The following is a 7545-nucleotide window of genomic DNA, read 5'->3' on the forward strand; positions in this document are numbered from 1 at the left end:
AGCGGTCTTTCTTCCCAATATCCAGAAGCCGAGCTTTGAAAAAACTCTAGCGACGGCACGGGTGTCCGACTCACGACATCGAGGGTAGACAGCCTGCGGTCCCCTCTGAACCAACTTCGGCTAGACTAGTTACGAATCGTTGCTACGCATCGTCATCATAGTCATCGTCATCATCATCATTATCATAGCGGGCCAACATCCACGCAATGCGTTTTCGTTCTAGGTTACCCGATCCACGAGTATGTTACAAGTGGTTTCGTTATTTCGAACAAAACGACATACGAAGAACACACGCCCTATGGGTAGGAAGCACGTTTCGAGAACGACCGAGAGCGGTGAAAGAGACGAAAGGTCGACGCGCATAAGGTATCCATGGATCTTCGAAGAGAACCTTCGAAGATATGTCGGTATCCTTTCTACATGCGCGACTCGCTACTCGTACTTTCGCTCTCGTCGACTCGTTTTAGTCGCTTCGTTCGATCCCAAAGAGGAGTCTTCGATGTCCCGTTGCTAGGAGGAGAGCAAACGCAACACAGACCACGAAACATAGAAGAGAATAGGCGAGCATGATCTCTCCGACACGAGGCACTTTAGAGATTTTGTTATTCGTTTGTACGGTCTCCACGACGCAAAAAAAAAAATACGAGATCGTGGCGGCGGGTCTTTCTGTATACGGCCCTCACGCAAGCGCCTCGATCTCATTTCTCTTTACGGGTGGTTTCCATTCGTAATTTTTCGTTCGATATTCGTGTCAAAGTTTAATTTTCGAAAGCTCAAGTTCCCATTTATAGTTTTATTATAAAATCATAATATTCGCAGACGGCGGGTCTTCTGTGTACGACCTCACGCAGGCGCCTCGAATTCGTTTATGTATGTATATATATATATATATATATATATATGTATCTCTTCATCCCGATGATCGAGAGAGAGTGCCACCTTCTCTTCATATAGTTTCGTAGCTGGAGGGTCGTCTCCTCCTTATGTCTTTTCATCATTTTGCCAACGGAGTAAGCCACGCTCCGGGCGAATTTAACTGTTCTTTGTTAAAGTATATAGCTTGTTGATACGTCGTATATACTTTGGTTCGTCGATATAGGAGGAGTACGGCTCCTTACCGACTTATACAGTTTCGTATTTTTCAAGTGTTCAAGTCAAATTCTTTAAGTTTTTGTGTTATATCGTTAATGATCCTTCCGCAGGTTCACCTACGGAAACCTTGTTACGACTTTTACTTCCTCTAAATGATCAAGTTTGGTCATCTTCCCGGTAACATCGGCAATGCTTATCACATTGGCCGCGCACCAGTCCGAAGACCTCACTAAATCATTCAATCGGTAGTAGCGACGGGCGGTGTGTACAAAGGGCAGGGACGTAATCAACGCGAGCTTATGACTCGCGCTTACTGGGAATTCCTCGTTCATGGGGAATAATTGCAAGCCCCAATCCCTAGCACGAAGGAGGTTCAGCGGGTTACCCGGGCCTTTCGGCCAGGGAAAACACGCTGATTCCTTCAGTGTAGCGCGCGTGCGGCCCAGAACATCTAAGGGCATCACAGACCTGTTATTGCTCAATCTCGTGCGGCTAGAAGCCGCCTGTTCCTCTAAGAAGATTTGTTTGTACGTTGGTAGTAAAAAACCCACCGACCGAAGCCGGGGGCCTTCGAGATACCATAAGTTACGTCTATTTAGCAGGCTAGAGTCTCGTTCGTTATCGGAATTAACCAGACAAATCGCTCCACCAACTAAGAACGGCCATGCACCACCACCCACCGAATCAAGAAAGAGCTATCAATCTGTCAATCCTTCCGGTGTCCGGGCCTGGTGAGGTTTCCCGTGTTGAGTCAAATTAAGCCGCAGGCTCCACTCCTGGTGGTGCCCTTCCGTCAATTCCTTTAAGTTTCAGCTTTGCAACCATACTTCCCCCGGAACCCAAAAGCTTTGGTTTCCCGGAAGCTGCCCGCCGAGTCATCGGAGGAACTTCGGCGGATCGCTGGCTGGCATCGTTTATGGTTAGAACTAGGGCGGTATCTGATCGCCTTCGAACCTCTAACTTTCGTTCTTGATTAATGAAAACATTTTTGGCAAATGCTTTCGCTTCTGTCCGTCTTGCGACGATCCAAGAATTTCACCTCTAACGTCGCAATACGAATGCCCCCATCTGTCCCTATTAATCATTACCTCGGGGCTCCGAAAACCAACAAAATAGAACCGAGGTCCTATTCCATTATTCCATGCACACAGTATTCAGGCGAAGGTAGCCTGCTTTAAGCACTCTAATTTGTTCAAAGTAAACGTATCGGCCCACCTCGACACTCAGTGAAGAGCACCGCGATGGGATATTAGTTGGACCGCCCGCGAGGAGCTAAGCCCACCGATAGGACGTACCACATAATGCCAGTTAAACACCGCGAGCGGTGAACCGACACTGTGACACACAGATTCAACTACGAGCTTTTTAACCGCAACAACTTTAATATACGCTATTGGAGCTGGAATTACCGCGGCTGCTGGCACCAGACTTGCCCTCCAATTGGTCGTTAAAGGATTTAAAGTGTACTCATTCCGATTACGGGGCCTCGGATGAGTCCCGTATCGTTATTTTTCGTCACTACCTCCCCGTGCCGGGAGTGGGTAATTTGCGCGCCTGCTGCCTTCCTTGGATGTGGTAGCTGTTTCTCAGGCTCCCTCTCCGGAATCGAACCCTGATTCCCCGTTACCCGTTACAACCATGGTAGGCGCAGAACCTACCATCGACAGTTGATAAGGCAGACATTTGAAAGATGCGTCGCCGGTGCTAGATGACCATGCGATCAGCACAAAGTTATTCAGAGTCACCAAAACAAACGATGGACGGACAGACGAGCCATCCGCCACCGATTGGTTTTGATCTAATAAAAGCATTCCTACCATCTCTGGTCGGAATCTGTTTGCATGTATTAGCTCTAGAATTACCACAGTTATCCAAGTAAATGTAGGTATGATCTAAGAAACCATAACTGATTTAATGAGCCATTCGCGGTTTCACCTTAATGCGGCATGTACTGAGACATGCATGGCTTAATCTTTGAGACAAGCATATGACTACTGGCAGGATCAACCAGGGATCTTATAATATATTCCCAAAAACCAGCATTTTCGTTTAAAAGTTCTCTCTGTGTCGTAGGTGGGACGTAAGCACCGTACGACGAGACTTTTCATTTTATATATATATGTAATATGACTTAGAGAGCAACGTTCCATGGTTCAGTAACAACGTCACTCAGCCACTTTAATTCTCCTCCTCTCTCACCATCATATATCGATACAAAGATTCATACTTCACAGAATTATTTCTGTTTGTAACTTTTCTCCTCCAACTTCTCTCGTAGAATATAACTTAGCGGTAAAGCACGTATACGCATGCTGGACATACCGTAAGAATATTCTTTTATAAGCTTCAACACCTCTGTAGAGACGCGTTACCAGAAGATAACGCACTCTACAGAACGCCAAAAGGACCATCGTGCAGCTACAAATAGCTTACAACCGATGGTCTCTGCAAGAATGGCTACTCCGTAAGTACAAGCACACACGCATCCAACTTTTGTCAAATACGTGCACACAGGTCACCAGCTTCCCGACTAAGGGGAAGCTTGCCACGTTAACGGTCATTACGTCCTAGACTTCGACCCGCGGCGCAGCAGTGTAGAGAAAAAACCAGTACGAGAACGGAGGAACAGTCGAGAAATAGCGTAAAATACACTAAGACTCGAGGAGCGGTGACTGAATTCTCAACCGAGGCCGTAGAATAGCCACGCGCCCAGCGCTGTTCCGACCGAACCGTCCGGCTCGACGCTTCTCTTATAGATACCAAGGGGCCGGCCGGAAGGCCGGCGCCGGTCGGGCTAGCGGCCGCGCGCTTATGGTGCAAAACCTCCGTAGCAACGTACCGTTCGGAAGGGACGCTGGAACTTAGTCGCTCGCACGTTCAATAACTACTATATAAAGGGCGATATCCAACCATCGAAATATTTTACCACAAGCATTATTAACATATTATAAATGCATTTTTACCAAAAAATTAATTTTTTTTTCACCGAAAAATTGCATCAGTAAACATACAGTTTTATCGACTATGGACGAAAAATAACTTTATAATCGATTAAAACACGTTAAAATAACACGAAATATGTAAAAAGATATATACCTTGTAACATTAATTAACGAAAAAATTGCAAAAATATCCCAGTCGTATCAGTCCGACGGAAGCTAATTTTTCAAAAAATTCGACAAAAATGTTTAATCCGATTGTATTTAATAGAGATATAACGATCCCTGTCAAAAAAATTATACCTTATAACGCTTTTTAACGAAATAACTCGAAATAACCATTTCGGACTTTTCGCACCGGCCGAACTTCTTCAAAGTCCCAACGTCCCGTCGCATAGTTCCGTTTCTAGAAAACGTTCCAGCGACCAAATAAACGCTTAATCCCGACGTAAAACGTCGAGATACGTCCATTTGTGCAAAAATATTCCTACCTTGTAACACTTTTAAGCGAGATAACTCGAAAAAACGTGTTCGATACGGAAATTTTTCAAAGTCCCAACGAAAAAATCGAAACTTTGTAGAAGGTCTTGGGGACGACATAAACGCTTAATCCCGACGTAAAACGTCGAGATACGTCGATTTATGCAAAAATATTCCTACCTTGTAACACTTTTAAGCGAGATAACTCGAAAAAACCTTTTCGGTCTTTTCGCACCGGCCGAACTTCTTCAAAGTCCCAACGTCCCGTCGCATAGTTCCGTTTCTAGAAAACGTTCCAGCGACCAAATAAACGCTTAATCCCGACGTAAAACGTCGAGATACGTCCATTTATGCAAAAATATTCCTACCTTGTAACACTTTTAAGCGAGATAACTCGAAAAAAACCTTTTCGGTCCTTTCGCACCGGCCGAACTTCTTCAAAGTCCCAACGTCCCGTCGCATAGTTCCGTTTCTAGAAAACGTTCCAGCGACCAAATAAACGCTTAATCCCGACGTAAAACGTCGAGATACGTCCATTTATGCAAATATATTCCTACCTTGTAACACTTTTAAGCGAGATAACTCGAAAAAACCTTTTCGGTCTTTTCGCACCGGCCGAACTTCTTCAAAGTCCCAACGTCCCGTCGCATAGTTCCGTTTCTAGAAAACGTTCCAGCGACCAAATAAACGCTTAATCCCGACGTAAAACGTCGAGATACGTCCATTTATGCAAATATATTCCTACCTTGTAACACTTTTAAGCGAGATAACTCGAAAAAACCTTTTCGGTCTTTTCGCACCGGCCGAACTTCTTCAAAGTCCCAACGTCCCGTCGCATAGTTCCGTTTCTAGAAAACGTTCCACCGACCAAATAAACGCTTAATCCCGACGTAAAACGTCGAGATACGTCCATTTATGCAAAAATATTCCTACCTTGTAACACTTTTAAGCGAGATAACTCGAAAAAACGTGTTCGATACGGAAATTTTTCAAAGTCCCAACGAAAAAATCGAAACTTTGTAGAAGGTCTTGGGGACGACATAAACGCTTAATCCCGACGTAAAACGTCGAGATACGTCGATTTATGCAAAAATATTCCTACCTTGTAACACTTTTAAGCGAGATAACTCGAAAAAACCTTTTCGGTCTTTTCGCACCGGCCGAACTTCTTCAAAGTCCCAACGTCCCGTCGCATATTTCCGTTTCTAGAAAACGTTCCAGCGACCAAATAAACGCTTAATCCCGACGTAAAACGTCGAGATACGTCCATTTATGCAAATATATTCCTACCTTGTAACACTTTTAAGCGAGATAACTCGAAAAAAACCTTTTCGGTCTTTTCGCACCGGCCGAACTTCTTCAAAGTCCCAACGTCCCGTCGCATAGTTCCGTTTCTAGAAAACGTTCCAGCGACCAAATAAACGCTTAATCCCGACGTAAAACGTCGAGATACGTCCATTTATGCAAATATATTCCTACCTTGTAACACTTTTAAGCGAGATAACTCGAAAAAACCTTTTCGGTCTTTTCGCACCGGCCGAACTTCTTCAAAGTCCCAACGTCCCGTCGCATAGTTCCGTTTCTAGAAAACGTTCCAGCGACCAAATAAACGCTTAATCCCGACGTAAAACGTCGAGATACGTCCATTTATGCAAAAATATTCCTACCTTGTAACACTTTTAAGCGAGATAACTCGAAAAAACCTTTTCGGTCTTTTCGCACCGGCCGAACTTCTTCAAAGTCCCAACGTCCCGTCGCATAGTTCCGTTTCTAGAAAACGTTCCAGCGACCAAATAAACGCTTAATCCCGACGTAAAACGTCGAGATACGTCCATTTATGCAAATATATTCCTACCTTGTAACACTTTTAAGCGAGATAACTCGAAAAAACCTTTTCGGTCTTTTCGCACCGGCCGAACTTCTTCAAAGTCCCAACGTCCCGTCGCATAGTTCCGTTTCTAGAAAACGTTCCACCGACCAAATAAACGCTTAATCCCGACGTAAAACGTCGAGATACGTCCATTTATGCAAAAATATTCCTACCTTGTAACACTTTTAAGCGAGATAACTCGAAAAAAACCTTTTCGGTCTTTTCGCACCGGCCGAACTTCTTCAAAGTCCCAACGTCCCGTCGCATAGTTCCGTTTCTAGAAAACGTTCCAGCGACCAAATAAACGCTTAATCCCGACGTAAAACGTCGAGATACGTCCATTTATGCAAATATATTCCTACCTTGTAACACTTTTAAGCGAGATAACTCGAAAAAAACCTTTTCGGTCTTTTCGCACCGGCCGAACTTCTTCAAAGTCCCAACGTCCCGTCGCATAGTTCCGTTTCTAGAAAACGTTCCAGCGACCAAATAAACGCTTAATCCCGACGTAAAACGTCGAGATACGTCCATTTATGCAAAAATATTCCTACCTTGTAACACTTTTAAGCGAGATAACTCGAAAAAACCTTTTCGGTCCTTTCGCACCGGCCGAACTTCTTCAAAGTCCCAACGTCCCGTCGCATAGTTCCGTTTCTAGAAAACGTTCCAGCGACCAAATAAACGCTTAATCCCGACGTAAAACGTCGAGATACGTCCATTTATGCAAATATATTCCTACCTTGTAACACTTTTAAGCGAGATAACTCGAAAAAAACCTTTTCGGTCTTTTCGCACCGGCCGAACTTCTTCAAAGTCCCAACGTCCCGTCGCATAGTTCCGTTTCTAGAAAACGTTCCAGCGACCAAATAAACGCTTAATCCCGACGTAAAACGTCGAGATACGTCCATTTATGCAAAAATATTCCTACCTTGTAACACTTTTAAGCGAGATAACTCGAAAAAACGTGTTCGATACGGAAATTTTTCAAAGTCCCAACGAAAAAATCGAAACTTTGTAGAAGGTCTTGGGGACGACATAAACGCTTAATCCCGACGTAAAACGTCGAGATACGTCGATTTATGCAAAAATATTCCTACCTTGTAACACTTTTAAGCGAGATAACTCGAAAAAACCTTTTCGGTCTTTTCGCACCGGCCGAACTTC

At 44.3% G+C, this 7545-nt stretch overlaps 1 non-coding gene across 1 annotated transcript; it reads right to left on the reverse strand.

Annotated features, from left to right (window-relative positions):
• Positions 1-1185: 1185 nt before the first annotated feature.
• Positions 1186-3106, reverse strand: LOC126928426 (small subunit ribosomal RNA). The gene has a single exon (XR_007716647.1). It is a non-coding gene; the product is annotated as a small subunit ribosomal RNA (ribosomal RNA).
• Positions 3107-7545: the final 4439 nt, after the last annotated feature.

This window comes from Bombus affinis, unplaced genomic scaffold (genome assembly GCF_024516045.1).
Source record: "Bombus affinis isolate iyBomAffi1 unplaced genomic scaffold, iyBomAffi1.2 ctg00000942.1, whole genome shotgun sequence".
In the NCBI taxonomy this organism is placed as follows: Eukaryota; Metazoa; Arthropoda; class Insecta; order Hymenoptera; family Apidae; genus Bombus; species Bombus affinis.